Here is a 22,321-nt window from a genome sequence, read left to right as displayed (position 1 = left end):
TGATGAGCCGCCAGCTCGGCCTCCCGGCGTGCTCTGCCCTGGTCCACCAAATTCCGTGCATTGGCACAATTGCGCGCCGGGTCATGCCCACGAGGTTGGTTACGGCGCTGCTCAGTCCTCGAAACTGCTGGCGAGTCAATGTGCCTACTATAGCTCCGGCATGGACGAGGGGTCGAATGAATCCGGTCACGACTATAAGAATAAGCCTGCTGCTATACTAGCATTGTTTGAAGATGTTCCCTGGCCCTTCGGGTTTCAACCGCGGTCAGAGTCTCGCCCTCGACTGGCAGAGCCGCCAATCACATAGCTGCAGCAATCATATTGTCTAAAGGATTGGAATGATGACCCGACGGCATTACACATATGGAGAACCTGTCACGCGCGGCTGAACCGACGCTCCACCCCCTAGTGCTTCAGCCCTCTGGTTTATCATAGGCGGGTTACTGGTCCCTGCTCCAGATGTGTTGAAGAGATTCCTTGACTCATAAACCAAAGGCAGACGACTCCGGTGTTTTCTCCTCAAGACTTCATTTGAAGCGTTCTGATCCACCGTGAGCCGGTATGAATCTGCTTGAATACGCTTTGCTTGGGAGTTCAACACGGCCCGCTCTGCAGTCATCCTAGCATTGTCCGCCGCCAGCTCTTCCTTGGCTTGTGCTATCTCATCACGCAGCTTAGCCACATCCACCTTATGTTGTTCCTGGTTGTCCGGGGTTACCTCCACTCCCATCAGGGTTGCCAGAGCCTCCAACAAATCTGTTAAAACTTGAGCCGGCGGGCGTGCTGATCCGCCAGCACCTGCTGCCGTTACCGCCGCTGCGCTGGAAGTCATAGCCGCGGCGGCTGTCGAACCGAGAACCGGCTGGGTGCCAGCCATGAAGATCGCCACTCTATTCGGCGGCTCATGGGGGTCCGGAATACTGTCACCATCAGAACAACCCCCAAGCCATCCGTCTTGTAGTTGATACATTGAGTTGGTCTCGCCCGTGGACGATTCACCATCAGAGTAGATGGCCATCTCACCGCCAGACACAGAGCCTTCCAATTCAGCCCCATGGATAAATCCAACAAAGGCACGCTTCACGGCGGGTTGAACCCGGGCGGGTCGTGCACGCTGAGCCGTCTCGATGATGTCGGTGCAGATGTCCGGCTCAGGGCCCGGTTCACTGATCTTGCCGATGAAGATGTGGATTCCGCCGAAGGGGACCCGGTACCCATACTCAATTGAGCCGGCCTTGGGGCCCTAGCCGGCATCGTCAATGTAAAGCTTGCCGCGACGACTCTTGGTCATCCAGCCCACAGCGTATCCCTTGATCCCTTCAAAGCTTCCCTTTAAGAACTCAAAACCACCGTGTGCTGGCCCCACGGTGGGCGCCAACTGTCGTGGAATTGTCACGGCAGATGTCCTAGTGGAAGGACATAGTTGTGGAACCATCGCGACGAGGTTAGCTTAAAAGGGTTAAACAGGACAAAGGACACAAGGAGTTTATACTGGTTCAGCCCCTTGCGGTGAAGGTAAAAGCCTAATCCAGTTTGAGGTGGTATTGCTAGGGTTTCGATTACCAGGGAGCGAATACGCTTGGCCTGGCTTTTGATTCGTTGTTTCTTGCCCTAAGCCGCTGCCGGGTCGTCCCATTATATACACGGGTTGACGCCCCGTGGGTTACAGAGTCCCAGCCGACTCATACAAACGTGTCCGGCCCGGTGACTTATCTTACATGCCTTACAATACAAGTCATATATACATGGCGGTTTACACTTACGGGCCTTAAACCGCCTTTGGGATTTGGGCCCTTTAGCAAGTCTACTTCATGAACCACCATCTTCAACATATTCATGGGCTTTGTTTAGATGAACCGTCATTGGGATAACCCGGCCCCTCCTGGGCGGGTCATATCCAATAGTCATATCCCCAATAGCCTGGGTATATGATACTGGTTCTGTTGCTCGTATTTGCAACTCGAAACAGGGGCTATGGATTAAGCGAAGATTGGCTAAGGACGAGGTGACGATGCCCGTGGGAAATGGTTCCAAAGTCGGTGTGATCGCCGTCGGCACGCTACCTGACAATAAATCATAACCTCACTGCCCAAAGGAGACAAGATGTGTAACGCCCGGATAATCATGCTACAGTAATCTCACGTTAATGATGGCACGTCACCTCTGTCACTGAAATTAATCTCGGGTTAATTCGAAACCGTTTCAAATTTAAATCCTAAATAAGTCAAACGACAAAAGTTTTCAAATATTATAATAAAAATGTTCGGGCCATGTCAATTATTGCATCGGTAATTATGGTGAAGTAATCACATTTTTATAAAATGCCTAAATGCTTTTAAATGAATTAAAACAGAAAAGAAAATAAATAAATAAAGAGAAAACAGAACAAAAAGAAAAAGAAAACAAACAAGAAAAGGAACCCCCCTTCCCCTACTGGACCCTGGCCCAACTGGGCCGACCCCAGGCCCAGCCGGCCTGGCCCACCTCGCTCGACTGTGCCCTCCCCTTCCCTGTTCCCCCGACCGGGGTCGGAACAGGGGCAGGTCCCCGCCGCACCCCCTCGCCGGCGACGGGGGAGGATAAGGCCGCCCCGACGCCTCGGCCTCCGCCCATCCCTCCCACTTGCCCCTCTCGCTCGCCTCTGCGCCTCCCCTCCCCCAGATCCACCTCTCCCCTCACCTCTCCTTCGTTCTGGAGAGGAGACCGACGCGGTCGCCGCCGTTCTCCGTCGTTCACGCGACCACCGTGCTTTCCTCGCGACCTCGACGTGTCCACGAGCTCCGCCGCGTCGAGCCCGTCCTCCCCGACCACCTGCTCGAGCCGGGACCCCCTACATCACCCCCAATGCCGTCGCCTTCTTCCTCTTGTCGCCGCCGTCTTCTTCGACTCCGGCGACTGCTGCTGCTACTAAGCCTCCCACGGGCCTTTCTTGCGCCGCGCGGTGAGCCCCTCATCCTCTCCCCTCGCTCTCCTGGCCTCTTGAGCTCTCGTAGCCGCCGCTCTGCTTGCGTCTGAACGCGTCGCCGCGGAGCTCGCCACCGGCCAGGCTCCGGTGACCTTTTGGTCTCGGGCTCAAGCCCGTTGCACTCCCCACAGCGCGTAGATACTCCCCAGCCCCTCCGTTTGCTCGATAGCACGCCGTAGCTCCGTTTTCGTCGAGCACCCGTGCACGCCGCCACCTCCGCCGCTCGCCAGCGCCGATTCCGGCCAAGTCCGGCGAAGCTACGGCCACCACTGGATGCGGCGCTGCGAGCTCGTTCGAATGAGACTAGCCCCGCTCCTCCCCGAGCCCCGTAGGCGAAATCCGGCGAGATCCGAGCCGCGCCGCCGCGTTTGGCGTCGCCGGCGTTGAGCCGCCGGCCGCGCTGAGCTGGCACACCTGGGGCCACCCCCTGGGTCGCTGCCAGTGGGTCCTGGTGGCCCAGTTGACTGGGTTGACCCCAGTCAACTGCTGACTGGGCAGGCCCCAGCCACTGACATGCGGGCCCTGCCGCATAATTAAATTTCTTTTATAAATAAAACTAATTAATTAATCTAAATAGGCACTGACAGGTGGGGCCTACCTGCTAATAACCATGTTTAAGTTAATTATAAAACTCTGTTAGTGCCCTGTCAATGACATGTGGGTCCCACTGGACCCACCTGTCTGGTTTCACTGGTCAACCGACCTGTTGACCCGCTGACGTCAGCATTACCTCATGCTGACGTCATAATTCATTTTTGCTTAATTCAAATAATTCCAGAAATTCAAATAATCTTTGAAAATTCATATCTTTTAAACCGTAACTCGGATGAAAATGTTTTCTACATGAAAGTTGCTCAGAACGACGAGACGAATCCGAATACGCAGTCCGTTCGTCCACCACACCTCCCTAACCTATCGAACTCGCAACTTTCCCCCTCCGGTCCATCTGTCCGAAAACGCAAAACATCGGGAATACTTTCCCGGATGTTCCCCCCTTCGCCGGTACCACCTACTGTTGCGTTAGGACACACCTCGCACTGCTCATTGTCATGTCACGCATCGTCATGTTTATGTTTGCATTGTATTTACTATTTCTTCCCCCTCTTCTCTCCGGTAGACTACGAGACCGACACTGCTGCTGCCCAGTTCGACTACGGAGTTGACGACCCCTCCTACTTGCCAGAGCAACCAGGCAAGCCCCCCCCTTGATCACCAGATATCGCCTATTCTTCTCTATACTGCTTGCATTAGAGTAGTGTAGCATGTTACTGCTTTCCGATATCCTATCCTGATGCATAGCCTATCCTTGCTACTACTGTTGTTACCTTTACCTGCAATCCTACATGCTTAGTATAGGATGCTAGTTTTCCATCAGTGGCCCTACATTCTTGTCCGTCTGCTGTGCTATACTATCGGGCCGTGATCACCTGGGCGATGATCACGGGTATATACTTATATACTATATACATGACACATGTGATGACTAAAGTCGGGTCGGCTCGTAGGAGTACCCGCGAGTGGATCTTTGTGGCGGAGCGACAGGGCAGGTTGAGACCGCCTAGGTGAGAGGTGGGCCTGGCCCTGGTCGGCGTTCGCGGTTACTTAACACGCTTAACGAGATCTTGGTATTTGATCTGAGTCTGGCCATTTGGTCTATACGCACTAACCGTCTACGTGGGAGTAGTTATGGGTATCCCGACGTCGTGGTATCAGCCGAAGCTCTTTTGACGTCAGCAACTGAGTGGCGCGCGCTGCATTGGACCGTAAGCTCGCGCTTGTATTAAGGGGGCTAGGTCTGCTTCCGGCCGTGTACGCAACGTGCAGGTGTGCATAGGGCGATGGGCCCAGACCCCTGCGCGCATAGGTTTAGACCGGCGTGCTGACCTCTCTGTTGAGCCTAGGTGGGGCTGCGACGTGTTGATCTTACGAGGCCGGGCATGACCCAGAAAAGTGTGTCCGGCCAAATGGGATCGAGCGTGTTGGGTTATGTGGTGCACCCCTGCAGGGAAGTTTATCTATTCGAATAGCCATGTCCCTCGGTAAAAGGACGACCCGGAGTTGTACCTGGACCTTATGACAACTAGAACTGGATACTGAATAAAATACACCCTTCCAAGTGCCAGATACAACCCGGTGATCGCTCTCTAACAGGGCGACGAGGAGGGGATCGCCGGGTAGGATTATGCTATGCGATGCTACTTGGAGGACTTCAATCTACTCTCTTCTACATGCTGCAAGATGGAGATGGCCAGAAGCGTAGTCTTCGACAGGACTAGCTATCCCCCTTTTATTCTGGCATTCTGCAATTCAGTCCACTGATATGCCCCTTTACACATATACCCATGCATATGTAGTATAGCTCCTTGCTTGCGAGTACTTTGGATGACTACTCACGGTTGCTTCTCTCCCTCTTTTCCCCCTTTCCTTTCTATCTGGTTGTCGTAACCAGATGTTGGAGTCCAGGAGCCAGACGCCACCGTCGACAACGACACCTACGACACTGGAGGTGCCTACTACTACGTGCAGGCCGCTGACGACGACCAGGAGTAGTTAGGAGGATCCCAGGCAGGAGGCCTGCGCCTCGTTCGCTCTGTATCCCAGTTTGTGCTAGCCTTCTTAAGGCAAACTTGTTTAACTTATTTCTGTACTCAGATATTGTTGCTTCCGCTGACTCGTCTGTGATCGAGCACTTGTATTCGAGCCCTCGAGGCCCCTGGCTTGTATTATGATGCTTGTATGACTTATTTATGTTTTAGAGTTGTGTTGTGATATCTTCCCGTGAGTCCCTGATCTTGATCGTACACATTTGCGTGCATGATTAGTGTACGGTCAAAACGGGGGCGTCACAAGTTGGTATCAGAGCCGACTGCCTGTAGGAATCCCCCCTTTCCACACTCCTTCGCCGAAGTCGAGTCTAGACATTACAAAACTTTTACTAACATGGCTGTGTGTCTTACGGGCCCACGTCGCCATTGGGTGGTACTAGGATCTTTTACTCCTCGACCTTTACTCTGGGACTCTGAACTCTCTTCTACTTGGGTTAAACGAATTTACTAACTCTAACACTAGGATCCCGTGACCGCATTCACCCCAAAGTTGGATAAGCCATAGTTGTTTCTTAGAATAGTATTTTGAACAATTCACACATTGTCATTTGACTCCTTTGAAACGTCTTTGCTTTCAGATGGAACCCACGAGGCAGGTCGTGCGCCACACGACGGCCATTGGTGCCTCGGGATCACCTGCGGTGCTAGCTGAGATGATGACCCATCTGGGTTATCGCTGGCACCCTGAGTACACCGTCTACGAGGAGTACCAGGACTTTAACCAGGAGCAGTACCGTGCCATCGTCCACCTCTACTCGCGGGAGTATGACTCCACTACTGTGCTGCACACCGCACATGGTGTTGGTGTGACCATCGATATGGCTGTCCACGATGTTGCCTATGCTGCTCTGACACGTCTTCGTGGAGAGTATCGGGAGTTGGACACCTCCCCTTTCAGGCACATTGCTATCGCATCTGATGTTGGTGCGGAGGGATACTATACTGCTGCCTACTCCACTGTCACCCGAGAGCCCTTCTACCATCAGAACCTGGTTCTGCATGCTGATGGGCTGGATCGAGCTAACCGAGCTCTTCGCCACGAGATGTACACCACCCGTCAGCACCTTTACCGTCCTTTGACGCTGCTGCACCCCTTTGTCCGATCTGGAAAGCTACCGCGTACTGCGATCTACCCAGCCAGGACCGTGATGCCCCACGGTGTCGGTTGGCCAGTGGTGGGAGGCTACTCCCCCGCACTTGGTCCTCTTCTGCCACCTGAGCGTCGGGCTCTACACCTGAGTATCCGCGGCCCCCAGTCTGCTGACGTGGAGGGCTATCCGTTGCCTCACTACCAGCTGTCGGGCTACGATTACCTCCACAGTACCTCTTGGGACTGATGTAGGCTTGCTTGTAGTGTTAGATGCATTCGCCGCGAGCCTGTGTGCCGCCTATGTTGTTTTAGTCCATGTACTGAACTCTGTGTACTGAACTCTATGCATGACCCCTTTGTAAGTTATGCCGACTACTATGTAGTAGCTATCGTGCTGCTTTCATTATGCATGTTTCATCATGAATGATTCTTGTCTTTGCAAATTTCTCAATGCTGAACTACCCCTGTTATATATTAGCAGGATGGTTAGACCAGGTGGTCGTGGTCGTGGTGGCGATGCCCCACCACCACCTGAGTACATGGCTGGTATGATCCAACAGTTTGAACTGAACCGCCAGTTCATGGAAAATATGATGGCTCAGTTTCCTCGCCCCAATATGAACCAGCAGCCAGCCCAAGTGACTCTTCAAGATTTCATACGCCTCAACCCAACCATCTACCGCAGCTCAACTCAGCCTCTGGATGCTGATGACTGGCTCCGTGACATCACCTATGAGATGGAGTCTGCTGATGTAGCCCCTGCCAGCTATGTCACCTTTGCTTCCTTCTTCTTGAAGGGACCCGCAGCTCAATGGTGGGACAGCCACAGGCGTACTCTGCCAGCTGGAACAATCATCACATGGCCAGACTTCCAAGCAGCTTTCCGTGCCCGCTTCATTCCTCAGGGAGTCATGGACCGGAAGAAGCGTGAGTTCCGCAACCTCACTCAAGGCAACAAAACTGTTGAAGCTTATCAACGGGAGTTTCTGGACTTGTCTCGCTATGCTGAAGAGGACATTGCAACTGATGCACGCAGACAGGAGAAGTTCCGTGATGGCCTTCAAGCTGACATCAAGCTCGCACTTCTAGTGCATGACTTTGCTGATTTCGCCACCTTGGTGAACAAGGCCATCAATGTCGAAACTGGTCTGCAGGAATACCAGAGCTCTCACAGGCGCAACCGTGACACGGGCTCATCTTCGGGCTCGCCCTCACAGAAGCGTAAGATATGGATCCCGAACAGCATGTACCGTCCAAATGCATCTGCCCCAAGGCAGACCTATGCTGCACCTCGTCTGCCTCCACCACCATCTAGGCAATCAAGACTTCCAGCTCCACCATCCCAAGCTCCTGTTCCCACTCCCAATAATGGTATGTGCTTCAAGTGTGGGCAACCAGGTCACCGTGCCAGGGACTGCAATCAGAATCAGAATCAACTTGCCCTTCCAGCAACGGGCCGTGGTAACAACCAGCCCCGCAACAACAATGCTAAGTCTTATGGTCGTGCTCATGCCAACCACGTTGATCTCAACGAAGCTCAAGACCAGCCTGCTACTGTGATGGGTACACTCCTCGTAAATTCAGTACCAGCATCCGTTTTATTTGATACAGGTGCATCGCATTCATTCATGTCAGAAGATTTTGCATACAAGCACGACGTTAAATGTGAGGAGATGAACACCTCTGTATTGGTCAAAATCCCCGTGGGACAGTGTCAAACCTCCTTGGTTGGCATCGATGTCCCCGTGGAAATCGAAGGGCTGGAATTCTATGCCTCTCCCATTATCCTGAAGTCGTCTAACATCGACCTCATTTTGGGTATGGATTGGTTGAAAGCGCATACTGCTTCTATAGTTTGCGCCACTAAGACCGTGCATCTGCTACACCCTTCAGATGAGATAGTTACTTACCAAGCCCATCTGGTGCAAAATGCCGAGGCAAGGCTCTATGCATTGAATCCATTGAATGCTGCACCACTCGAGGGCATTGAAAACATTCCCGTCGTGCGTGAATTCCTCGACGTCTTCCCTGAAGAACTTCCAGGGATTCCCCCTGCTAGGGCTGTCGAATTCATCATCGACTTGAAACCAGGCACCACTCCTATAGCCAAGCGACCCTACAAAATGCCGCCGCATGAACTCCTTGAGCTTAAGGAAGAAATCGACAAATCTCTTCGCAAAGGATTCATTCGCCCAAGTTGCTCTCCTTGGGGAGCACCTTCTCTCTTTGTCAAGAAGAAGGATGGGACAAACCGGTTAGTTCAAGACTACCGTCCTATAAACCAAGCTACCATTCAGAATAAATACCCTCTTCCTCGGATCAATGATCTGTATGATCAACTGGCGGGTTCGTCAGTGTTCTCTAAGCTCGACTTGAGGTTGGGTTACCACCAGATCTGTGTTCGCGAAGAGGATATCCCAAAGACCGCCTTCGTGACTCGCTATGGTTCATACGAGTACACCGTCATGTCTTTCGGTTTAACCAATGCTCCAGCCACCTTCTCTCGACTGATGAACTATATATTCATGGATTACCTCGACAAGTTCGTTGTGGTTTATCTGGATGATATCCTGGTATTTTCCAAGAACAAAGAAGAACATGCTGAACATCTTCGACTTGTGCTGGAAAAGCTACGAGAACATCAACTATATGCCAAGTTCTCCAAATGTGAATTCTGGCTACCGGAAGTAACCTATCTTGGGCATGTCATCTCTAAGGATGGTATTGCCGTCAACCCCGAGCGAGTTCAGGCTATTCTTGATTGGACCCCTCCCAAGAACATTAAGCAAGTCAGAAGTTTTCTCGGTCTCGCCAGCTATTGTCGTCGATTCGTCGAGAACTTCTCCAAGATCGCCAGACCTCTGACTAACCTGTTGCATAAGGGCGTCAAGTTCCAATGGACAGACAAATGTCAGGAAAGTTTCCAGGCACTCAAAGACAAGTTGACTTCTGCCCCAGTTCTAGCTCCACCGGATACTAAGAAGGACTTCGTCATTTACTGCGACGCTTCCCGTCAAGGATTAGGTTGTGTCCTAATGCAAGACCGCAAAGTGATTGCTTATGCCTCTCGGCAATTGCGCCCTCACGAAGAGAACTACCCAGTTCACGACCTCGAACTTGCTGCTGTCATTCATGCGCTGAAGCAGTGGCGACATTACCTTCTCGGTAATCGTTGCGAGATCTTCACTGACCACCAAAGTCTGAAGTATCTGTTTACTCAGCCAGATCTGAACCTCCGTCAACAGAGATGGATGGAGCTTGTTGCAGAATTTGACTTGGGTATTTCCTATACGCCAGGCAAGGCTAATGTAATGGCTGATGCCTTGAGCCGCAAGTCTTACTGCAACCACCTCCAGGTTCACAAAGTTCAGCCCTCGCTTGTTGAAGAATTCAGGAAGCTGAACCTCCATATTGTCCCTCCAGGTGCACTCGCTCCCCCTCCTAAGGAGTTTTGCAAGATGAACCTCCGTGTTGTTCCCCAAGGTTCCCTCAATACCCTGGCCGTCGAACCAGATCTCCTGGACTCCATCAAGAGAATACAGGGATATGACTCTGAAGCCCACAAGATTAAGCGCTACCTCGCAGAAGGAAAGCCCTCATTCTTCACTATTGCTGAAGATGGCACCTTATACCTCAAGGGCCGCCTAGTGGTGCCATGTGCAGAGAAAAACCTGGATATGACACAGGAAGTTATGAAAGAAGCTCATGATACGCCTCTATGTATCCATCCTGGTAGTACAAAGATGTACCAAGACATCCGTCAGAGATTTTGGTGGTCTAATATGAAGCAAGACATTGCTCGTTATGTTGCTGAGTGTGACGTTTGCCGTCGTATCAAAGCAGAACATCAAAGGCCTGCTAGAACTCTGCAACCTATCTCTATTCCTGAATGGAAATGGGACCATGTTGAGATGGACTTCGTCACTGGATTTCCCAAATCACAGAAAGGTAATGATGCTATTCTTGTCGTCATTGACCGGCTTTCCAAAGTTGCACATTTTCTGGCGGTCAAAGAAACAATCACTGCTAGTCAGCTGGCAACGCTCTATATGTCCAGGATTGTTTCACTCCACGGTATTCCATTGGTTATCAGCTCAGACCGTGGTAGCTTATTCACTTCAAGATTCTGGGCAAGTTTCCAAGAAGCCATGGGAACTCATCTGTCATTCAGTACTGCGTTTCATCCTCAGTCGCAAGGGCAAGTCGAATGCGTCAACCAAGTTCTCGAAGATATGCTTCGAGCTTGTGTTATTTCCTTCGGCAAGAAATGGGAGGAATCTCTCCCGTATGCTGAGTTCTCTTATAATAATAGCTATCAAGCGAGTCTGAAGATGGCCCCCTTCGAAGTGTTATATGGACGAAAGTGCCGAACCCCTCTGAACTGGTCAGAAACTGGGGAACGTCCACTCTTTGGTCCGGATATTATCCAACATGCCGAAGAACAAGTCCGCATTATTCGCGAGAATCTCAAGACTGCTCAGTCACGTCAGAAGAGTCAGTATGACCGTCATCATAAAGACATGGTCTATCAACCTGGCGAAAAGGCTTATCTTCGAGTCACACCAATGAAGGGTGCTCACCGCTTTGGAATCAAGGGAAAACTAGCTCCTCGCTATATTGGCCCATTCACTATTCTCGAAAGGCGTGGAAAGGTGGCATACCAACTGGAACTACCGCCGAACCTTTCTCAGGTACACGATGTGTTCCATGTGTCACAGCTCCGCCGTTGCTTCAAGGACCCAATCCGAGCTGTGGATCATGAAGTGCTTGAATTGCAGCAAGACCTCTCCTATAAGGAGCATCCGGCCCGCATTCTCGACCAAGCTGAACGCCGCACACGTCAGAAACCGATCAAGTTTCTCAAAGTCCAGTGGTCGCACCATTCTGAAGATGAGGCCACTTGGGAACGAGAGGATCGTCTGCACGAAGAATACCCCGCACTGTTTCCTTCTACCTCCTAAATCTCGGGACGAGATTTCTTGTAGTGGAGGAGATTTGTAACGCCCGGATAATCATGCTACAGTAATCTCACGTTAATGATGGCACGTCACCTCTGTCACTGAAATTAATCTCGGGTTAATTCAAAACCGTTTCAAATTTAAATCCTAAATAAGTCAAACGACAAAAGTTTTCAAATATTATAATAAAAATGTTCGGGCCATGTCAATTATTGCATCGGTAATTATGGTGAAGTAATCACATTTTTATAAAATGCCTAAATGCTTTTAAATGAATTAAAACAGAAAAGAAAATAAATAAATAAATAAATAAATAAAGAGAAAACAGAACAAAAAGAAAAAGAAAACAGACAAGAAAAGGAACCCCCCCTTCCCCCACTGGACCCTGGCCCAACTGGGCCGACCCCAGGCCCAGCCGGCCTGGCCCACCTCGCTCGACCGTGCCCTCCCCTTCCCTGTTCCCCCGACCGGGGTCGGAACAGGGGCAGGTCCCCGCCGCACCCCCTCGCCGGTGACGGGGGAGAATAAGGCCGCCCTGACGCCTCGGCCTCCGCCCATCCCTCCCACTTGCCCCTCTCGCTCGCCTCTGCGCCTCCCCTCCCCCAGATCCACCTCTCCCCTCACCCTCTCCTTCGTTCTGGAGAGGAGACCGACGCGGTCGCCGCCGTTCTCCGTCGTTCACGCGACCACCGTGCTTTCCTCGCGACCTCGACGTGTCCACGAGCTCCGCCGCGTCGAGCCCGTCCTCCCCGACCACCTGCTCGAGCCGGGACCCCCTACATCACCCCCAACGCCGTCGCCTTCTTCCTCGGGTCGCCGCCGTCTTCTTCGACTCCGGCGACTGCTGCTGCTACTAAGCCTCCCACGGGCCTTTCTTGCACCGCGCGGTGAGCCCCTCATCCTCTCCCCTCGCTCTCCTGGCCTCTTGAGCTCTCGTAGCCGCCGCTCTGCTTGCGTCTGAACGCGTCGCCGCGGAGCTCGCCGCCGGCAAGGTTCCGGTGACCTTTTGGTCACGGGCTCAAGCCCGTTGCACTCCCCACAGCGCGTAGATACTCCCCAGCCCCTCCGTTTGCTCGATAGCACGCCGTAGCTCCGTTTTCGTCGAGCACCCGTGCACGCCGCTGTAACATCCCAAATTTTCAATTTGGTATGTTATAGATAGATCATCATTGCATATCATGTTTTATTGCATTTTGACAAAATCCTCGATAAATCCTAAGCAACTCAAGGACCCTCGGAGAGAGTTGGGGATTATTTCAAATTTTCATATTTGATTTTCATCAAATAATAAGACGAGGATTTTGGTTTTAATTATTTTTCTCTCCGGAAAAATATTTCACTTTAAAATAAAACGAGAGGAGAAAACATGACTTCTCCAAAACAATTGAAATACTGGAGGAAAAATGTTAAAATCATTATTTGGAATTTGTTTGGATTTTATTTGCAATTTTTATTGCATTAAAAATATTGCATGTTTTCAAATTATTTATTTTTATTTAAAAAAATGTTCACCCTATTCTAGATTTTCTAACTAGATGGGGAAAATTTAGTTCATATTTTTCCGATTTTTATTTATTTTTCTACGTATTATTTTCCGTGGAACTTATTTAAAAAAAACTGCGCGACGCCCGACCGGGCCGAAGCCCAGCCGAGCGCGGCCCGCCTCGCGCCTCTCCTCTTCCCGCACGACGCCGAGCCGCCGCCGGAGTCCGCCCCGGCCACGTCGCCGCCGGTGCCCCCTTCCCCAAGCCTAGCACCCCCCTCCTTAAATAGCCCCCCCTCTCTCTCCCTCAACCCGCAAGCCGCCGCCGCCGCCCTCACCGCCGAGCCCGCCGCCGCCCGCATCTCACCGCCGCCTCGCCGGAGTCGCGCCCGCCGCCGCCCGTTCGTCGCCGGAGCCGCCGCCCCCGCACCCCCCCGAGCCCCGAGCCCCGCGCCCGAGCCCGGAGCCCCGCCGGAGCCCTCGCCGGAGTAGCCCAACGAGGTACTGCCCGATGCCCGTTGACCGTGCCGGTTTTCGTTTTAAAAAAACCCTTCGTTTAAAAAAAAACCTATATCGGTTTTTTTCGGTTTTATTATTTTGCGAGCGTTCACCGAACTGTTCGATTTAACGAACACGTTCGTCGGTTTTTCTCTGATAACGAACGTCCGTTATTTAACTGTTCGACCGTTTTTCTTTTTCGTCGGATTTTTCTCGTTATTTTCTCAGATTCGATTTCTGATCAAATCTTCGATTCTGTTTAACTTCTCGCTCGTTTATCGGAATCAGGCGATTCAAGCGCCTAGAGTTTCGTCTCGAAATTCTCTTTCCGTTTAACCTACTCAAACAAGTTTTTGCTACAGTAAAATTTGACCTAGATCCAGATTAGCAAACGAAGTTTCTTTCTTTCGCCGTTTGACTTTCGTTGCTTCTTTCGAGTTGATTCTTTTTGCAAACCGGAGTTCTTAAGTTGAACTGTCTGGTTGGATCTTTCCTTCGAGTTTTACCTGTGCATTAGATGATTACTGATTGTATGCTTGTTTGTTTGTTTGCGATAGAGTACCCGGAGTGTGCCGCTTGTTACTTCGACTCGCTAGGTTTTGCGGATCATCAGCAAGGCAAGTAACACTTTGATCATATACCTTCCATACCCAGTTTTCATTGCATTAGATCTATTCCTCAAATACTTGCATGATTAGGATCTAATTAAACTGTGGGTACTGGGAAGTAGTTGAGGTAGTACCTATTACCTGTTTTCTATTCAAACCCTTGGGAGTTACTTCTACGTTGCTTTTATTATTGCCATGCTATGCTCGTAGACGTGGATTGGGTTTGAGAGATATTCATGACAGATGTGAGATGTTTAATAATGGTTCAACTTAAGGTGGCAACTAAAACTCACATCTGGGTGGATTGAGGCACCTGGAGAACCCAGTGTTGTCTGTATGTATAAGGTCCGCCACCGAGGCTCAAAGGGATCATAAGATTATTCATGCTAGAAACTTCCGTGTGCAGCCACAAGCTATTATGGGCTCTAGCAAAACTGTGTAGGTTACAGGATCTCTTGAAGAGGTGGACTAGCAGATGTAGGGGAAAGTAGGTGTACCGGTCCATCCAGAGTAAAGAGTGATTGTTTCTGAAAGACTGTGTCTCGGTCATCCGTTTCTCAAACATCATGCAGTGCAAGAATCAAGCGGAGGCGATCGAGTCTTGTGGGGAAAAGTGCGCAAACCTCTGCAGAGTGTACAAACTAATCATGGTTAGCCGTGTCCCCGGTTATGGACAACTTGAGTATCTAGTACCTGGATTATCATTTGAATCTCATCACCGTGATACTTATAATTAATTTTGTTGGGTTAAAGATGACACTTAATTGGGATTGAGTTGGAGGTACCTTCTCAATGTTTCAACCACCATGATAGTTAAATAAAATTTATTCCTTTGAAGTAGGATAAAATTGGCTTTTCGCAAAACTGTAACCATAGAGCTTTCCACCAGCCATATATGCATGTAGTATAGCATTATTGTTGTTCATTACTCTCTATGTGTTACTTTGCCAGCATATTCTATGTGCTGACCCATTTTCGGGCTGCAACGTTTCATGTTGCAGACTTTTCAGACGACGAGTAAGGTGCCTTAGGTCGTGGTCTTATACTCAGTGATGCCGCTGGAGTTGATGGACTCACTTATCTTCCAAGTCTTCCGCTGTTATCGTTGTTAGATGGCCTTAAGCCATGTTTATCATACTTAAACTCTTCGGAGTTATTCGATGTAATAAGTGTGTGATTGCTACTCTGTTATAAATCCTCCATTTGTACTGTGCGTGTCAGCATTACTGATCCAGGGATGACACTGGTGCACAGCAGCACAGACCATTTGAGGTCTGGGTCGCTACAAAGTTGGTATCAGAGCACACGCTGACTATAGGACACGACCACTAAGCTTAAGCCCTAGAAAGCTTCTCTCTTCTCATTTCTGACCCCTCTCCACTTTCTACTCTTTTAGGAATGGCGAATGCAAGGAGCAAGTTCATGCAACCAGATGAAGACACGCCGTTTGGTCGACACTTGAAGGAAGTCACCAAGTACTTGAACATAGGAATACCAAGCATCACCGGAACCTACAACGCCACTTTACCTGAAGAGGAGAGCTGGAAGATTCAAGTTATCATTCCAGGAAGGATATTTGTGCCAATTACGGAACCCATGAGATTGGTTTTCGAAGCACCAACTTGGAGTTTAGGGAAGAGCATGGCCGCACACATCGCCATGGGACGCATTGGAGAAGTCTATCACCAGGAACTTAAGGATACAATTTATCAGATTTGTGGACGTCGAGACGCGCAATGGGAGATGATCAAGACCAAGAAGGATGGATCAATTGCAGCTTTCATCCAGGAGCAGAACCAACATATTCGACGCCAGGAGAACCAGATGTGCACGCACAAGGAAGAATTGAAGAAGGCATTAACAAAGATCAAGGAACTCCAAGAAGAACTCAAGGCTACACGCGAAGATTATTTGGAGGAGATCAACGCACTAGTAGGGAAGAAGGACGACCTGGAGAAAAAGATTGGAGCATTCGTTGGAAATCCAGTGCCAAAAGCAGAAGTCGATGAATGCACTTGTCCGGATAACTACATCATCATCGACGACACCGACTCGGAACCAAGTGAAGATGACTGGATTGATGAAGCTGGAGCAGACATCATGGAGTCTTCAACGGATCAGAATTTCTAGTAGACCACCATATCAGTAGTAGTTTTCCCCCATTTAATAGTATAGTTCAAGCACTTTGTAGCGCTAGTTAGATCGATTGTTCTGTTTTGTTTGGATTGATTGAGTGATATTGATTGAATTTGTCTCATGAGCGTATGGGTAGTGTTTTCTCTCTAGACCTCATTCTATTCTTAACTCTCATCTTTTCTAAACCTATCAGATGCCTCCGAGACGCGACACCGGATTTGTTTTCCTGCCAGAGATCACCCAGTTGATTCAGCAACAGAATGCCCTGATGCAAGTGTTCGTTCAGAACCAAGGCAACAACAACAACAACAACAACAACCCACCGCCACTACCACCTGTTGATCACTTAGCCCGTTTCTTAAGGCTAAACCCGCCGGTGTTTTCCAGTAGCACCGAGCCGATTGTTGCAAATGATTGGCTCCGCAAAGTTGGAAGGGAGTTGACCACTGCAGGATGCACAGATGCGGAAAGAGTGCGTTTTGCCGCACATCAGCTTGATGGACCCGCAGCATCATGGTGGGAGAATTATACAGCCACGCACCCTATTGACACTGTCACATGGGACCAGTTTCAGCAAGCTTTCCGTACAGCTCATGTTTCAGCAGGAGCTATGGCTATGAAGAAGCGTGAGTTTCGTAACCTACGCCAAGGAGGACGCACTGTAGGCCAGTATGTGGAGGATTTCAGTAAGTTAGCACGTTATGCACCAGATGACGTTGCTACAGATGCTGCCAAGCAGGAGAAATTCTTGGAAGGACTGAATGATGAACTGAGTATGCAGTTGATGGTAGCAACCTTCAACAACTACCAGGAGCTGGTAGATAGAGCTCTCATGATTGAAGGGAAGCAACAACAGATTGAAAACCGTAATAGGAAGTATGGACAAGGGAAGTACAATTCTGGAGCCCAGCAGAAGCCACGATTTACCCCGAAGCCGGGAGGACAGTTTCAGCATACCCATGGAGGAGGTAGTTCGCACCACCATAATGGCTCCAAGAATGGTAACGGGAATGGAGGAGGAAACGGACAGAACCGCACCAACCCATCTACCCCAACCAAGAGAGATCTAAGTCACATTATTTGTTTCAAGTGCCAGAAGACGGGACATTATGCTACTGATTGTCCCGAAGCCCAAAATGGAAATGGCAATGGAAGCTCTGGGAAGAAGCCGAACCCGTTCAACAAAGGACATGTGAACCACGTGAGCGTGGAGGAGGTTGAAGCTCAGCCTGATGCAGTAATAGGTAAGTTTTTGGTTAAGTCATTTACTGCAACTGTTCTTTTCGATACTGGTGCATCGCATTCATACATATCAAGGGGATTCGTGAATAAGTTTAAGATGTCCACCCAAGTCCTCAAAAGCCCTATGTTAGTAACCTCGCCAGGAGCAGAGTATATGGCCACCCAAGGATGTTTTCAGATACCGTTGGCCATTGGTAGGCATGTTTTCCCCTTAGACCTCATTGTTTTGGAATCACAAGGTTTGGATGTGATTTTGGGAATGGATTGGCTATCGTTGTATGGAGGAAACATCGACTGTGCCAGCAAGACGATTTTGCTTACCACCCCGGAAGGAAAAAGGATCAAGTATGTATCCCGGCATATGCCGAAGAGGACTCGAGTGAATTCCTTATCAGGAGTTGTGCAGGAGGAAGTACCAGTGGTGAAGGATTATCCGGACGTATTTCCAGAAGAGTTGCCAGGCATGCCACCAGATAGAGACATTGAGTTTTTGATTGAACTTTTGCCAGGCACAGGACGAATATCTAAGAGACCGTACAGGATGCCCGCAAAGGATTTGGAGGAAATTAAGAAGCAGATCAAGGAGTTACTGGATAAAGGCTATATTCGCCCAAGTTCATCACCTTGGGGATCACCAGTACTTCTAGTGGAGAAGAAAGATGGATCGCTGAGGATGGTTGTTGATTACCGAGGATTGAATGAAGTGACCATCAAAAACAAGTACCCACTGCCGATGATCAATGATTTGTTTGACCGCTTGCAAGGAGCTAAAGTATTTTCCAAGATCGATCTACGATCAGGATACCATCAGTTAAAGATTCGAGAGCAAGATATACCCAAGACGGCATTTACCACCATATATGGATTGTATGAGTATACCGTTATGTCATTTGGACTGACTAACGCACCTGCCTATTTCATGAACCTGATGAACAAAGTGTTTATGGAGTTTTTGGATAAGTTCGTCGTGGTGTTCATTGATGATATTTTAATCTTTTCCAAGGATGAAGAAGAGCATGAGGAGCATTTACGATTGGTACTTGAGAAGCTCAGAGAAAATCAGTTATATGCCAAGTTCAGCAAATGTGAATTTTGGCTGAAGGAAGTTGGATTCCTTGGACATGTTATTTCTGGAGAAGGAATAGCAGTAGACCCTACCAAGGTTGACACAGTGACAAGTTGGGAATCGCCCACGACAGTTGGAGAAATCCGGAGTTTTCTTGGACTTGCAGGATACTACCGGAGATTCATCGAGAATTTCTCGAGGATTGCTAAGCCCATGACTGAGCTATTGAAGAAGGACACCAAATTCAATTGGACTGAGGAATGTGAAGCTAGTTTCCAAGAGTTGAAGAAACGATTGGTTACATCACCAGTGTTGATTCTGCCCGATCAACGCAAGGACTATGAAGTTTATTGCGACGCTTCTCGTCGAGGACTTGGAGCAGTGCTTATGCAGGAAGGAAGAGTTGTGTCATATGCTTCACGACAACTTAAACCCCATGAGAAGAATTATGCTACGCATGATTTGGAATTAGCAGCCGTGGTGCATGCATTGAAAACATGGAGACATTTTCTCATCGGAAACCATTGTGAGGTGTACACGGATCACAAGAGTTTGAAGTATATTTTCACGTAGAAGGAGTTAAATCTCAGACAGAGAAGATGCTTGGAGCTCATTAAAGATTATGATATGAGATTGCATTATCACCCTGGAAAGGCTAACGTAGTAGCAGACGCGTTGAGCCACAAGAGTCATGTCAACACCCTCATGACAGGAGAATTACCTCAGGAGATAGCCAAGGACCTTCGCGAGCTATGTTTGGAAATAGTCCCAAGAGGCTATTTAGCGACATTGGAGATTCAGTCTACCTTGATGGAAAGAATCAGAGAAGCTCAGAAGACAGACAAGGAGATTGAAGAGATAAAGGAGAAGATGAGCAAAGGAAAAGCCAAGGGATTTCGTGAGGATGAGCACGATACCTTATGGTTCGAGGACCGCGTATATGTGCCAAATGATCCGGAGATCAGGAAGTTGATTTTGCAGGAAGCCCATGATTCACCGTACTCGATTAACCCAGGGAATACCAAGATGTATTTGGATTTAAAGAATACTTTCTGGTGGACCGGAATGAAGAAGGATATTGCGGAGTATGTAGCAGTTTGTGATGTATGCCAGAGAGTGAAGGCAGAACATCAGAAGCCAGCAGGATTGCTACAGCCATTGCCGATACCCGAATGGAAGTGGGATAAAATAGGCATGGATTTTATCACCGGATTACCCAGGACTCGTTCAGGCTATGACTCGATATGGGTTGTAGTCGACCGTTTGACGAAAGTGGCTCATTTCATTCCAGTGAAGACCACTTACACCAGTGCTAAGTTGGCAAAGATATACATGACCAGGATCGTATGTTTGCATGGAGTTCCAAGGACCATTGTATCAGACAGAGGAACCCAATTTACCTCGAAGTTTTGGAAGCAGTTACATGAAACATTGGGAACCAGGCTGGAATTCAGTACAGCTTTTCACCCGCAGACAGATGGACAGACCGAGAGAGTCAACCAGATTTTGGAGGACATGTTGAGAGCATGTGCACTAGATTATGGATCTAGTTGGGACGACAATTTGCCATATGCGGAGTTTTCATATAACAACAGTTATCAAACCAGTTTGAAGATGGCCCCTTTCGAAGCTTTGTACGGAAGGAGGTGTAGAACACCGTTGTTATGGGACGAAGTTGGAGACCGTCAGTTGTTCGGACCAGATTTGATTAAGGAGTCTGAACAGAAAGTGAGGTTGATTCGCGATAGGCTCAAGGTAGCCCAGTCCAGGCAGAAGAGTTATGCTGATTCTAAACGAAAGGAGACAGTTCACGAAGTCGGAGACAGAGTGTACCTTCAAGTATCACCCCTTCGAGGAGTGAAGCGCTTTGGAGTTTAAGGAAAGTTAGCGCCCCGTTTTGTCGGACCATACAGAGTGTTGGAACGTATGGGAGAAGTTGCTTACAAGTTGGAATTGCCCGAAGGATTGTCTGGAGTACATGATGTATTTCACGTTTCGCAGTTGAAGAAGTGCCACGCAGAGATGGCTGAGATACCACTGAGAGATACTGTGCCACTGGAAGCGATTCACTTGGAAAGTGATTTGACTTATGAGGAGAAACCAGTTAAGATTCTCGAGTATGCCAGCCGAGTTACCCGCAGCAAGGTTATCAAGTTTTGCAAAGTTCAGTGGAGCCACCACACAGAAGATGAAGCCACCTGGGAGCGAGAGGAAGATCTACGGAAAGACCACTCCCACCTGTTTTCTAGCCAACCCGAATCTTGAGGGCGAGATTCATCTTAAGGGGGGTAGGTTTGTAACATCCCAAATTTTCAATTTGGTATGTTATACATAGATCATCATTGCATATCATGTTTTATTGCATTTTGACAAAATCCTCGATAAATCCTAAGCAACTCAAGGACCCTCGGAGAGAGTTGGGGATTATTTCAAATTTTCATATTTGATTTTCATCAAATAATAAGACGAGGATTTTGGTTTTAATTATTTTTCTCTCCGGAAAAATATTTCACTTTAAAATAAAACGAGAGGAGAAAACATGACTTCTCCAAAACAATTGAAATACTGGAGGAAAAATGTTAAAATCATTATTTGGAATTTGTTTGGATTTTATTTGCAATTTTTATTGCATTAAAAATATTGCATGTTTTCAAAATATTTATTTTGATTTAAAAAAATGTTCACCCTATTCTAGAGTTTCTAACTAGACGGGGAAAATTTATTTCATATTTTTCCGATTTTTATTTATTTTTCTACGTATTATTTTCCGCGGAACTTATTTAAAAAAAACTGCGCGACGCCCGACCGGGCCGAAGCCCAGCCGAGCGCCGGCCCGCCTCGCGCCTCTCCTCTTCCCGCACGACGCCGAGCCGCCACCGGAGTCCGCCCCGGCCACGTCGCCGCCGGTGCCCCCTTCCCCAAGCCTAGCACCCCCCTCCTTAAATAGCCCCCCCTGTCTCTCTCCCTCAACCCGCAAGCCGCCGCCGCCGCCCTCACCGCCGAGCCCGCCGCCGCCCGCATCTCACCGCCGCCTCGCCGGAGTCGCGCCCGCCGCCGCCCATTCTTCGCCGGAGCCGCCGCCCCCGCACCCCCCGAGCCCCGAGCCCCGCGCCCGAGCCCGGAGCCCCGCCCGAGCCCTCGCCGGAGTAGCCCGATGAGGTACTGCCCGATGCCCGTTGACCTTGCCGGTTTTCGTTTTAAAAAAAACCCTTCGTTTAAAAAAAACCCTAGATCGGTTTTTTTTCGGTTTTATTATTTTGCGAGCGTTCACCGAACCGTTCGTTTTAACGAACGCGTTCGTCGGTTTTTCTCTGATAACGAACGTCCGTTATTTAACCGTTCGACCGTTTTTCTTTTTTGTTGGATTTTTCTTGTTATTTTCTCAGATTCGATTTCTGATCAAATCTTCGATTCTGTTTAACTTCTCGCTCGTTTATCGGAATCAGGCGATTCAAGCGCCTAGAGTTTCATCTCGAAATTCTCTTTCCGTTTAACCTACTCAAACAAGTTTTTGCTACAGTAAAATTTGACCTAGATCCAGATTAGCAAACGAAGTTTCTTTCTTTCGCCGTTTGACTTTCGTTGCTTCTGTCGAGTTGATTCTTTTTGCAAACCGGAGTTCTTAAGTTGAACTTTCTGGTTGGATCTTTCCTTCGAGTTTTACCTGTG

This window comes from Aegilops tauschii, chromosome 6 (genome assembly GCF_002575655.3).
Source record: "Aegilops tauschii subsp. strangulata cultivar AL8/78 chromosome 6, Aet v6.0, whole genome shotgun sequence".
Classification (NCBI taxonomy): domain Eukaryota; kingdom Viridiplantae; phylum Streptophyta; class Magnoliopsida; order Poales; family Poaceae; genus Aegilops; species Aegilops tauschii.
This window is presented reverse-complemented; position numbering follows the sequence as displayed.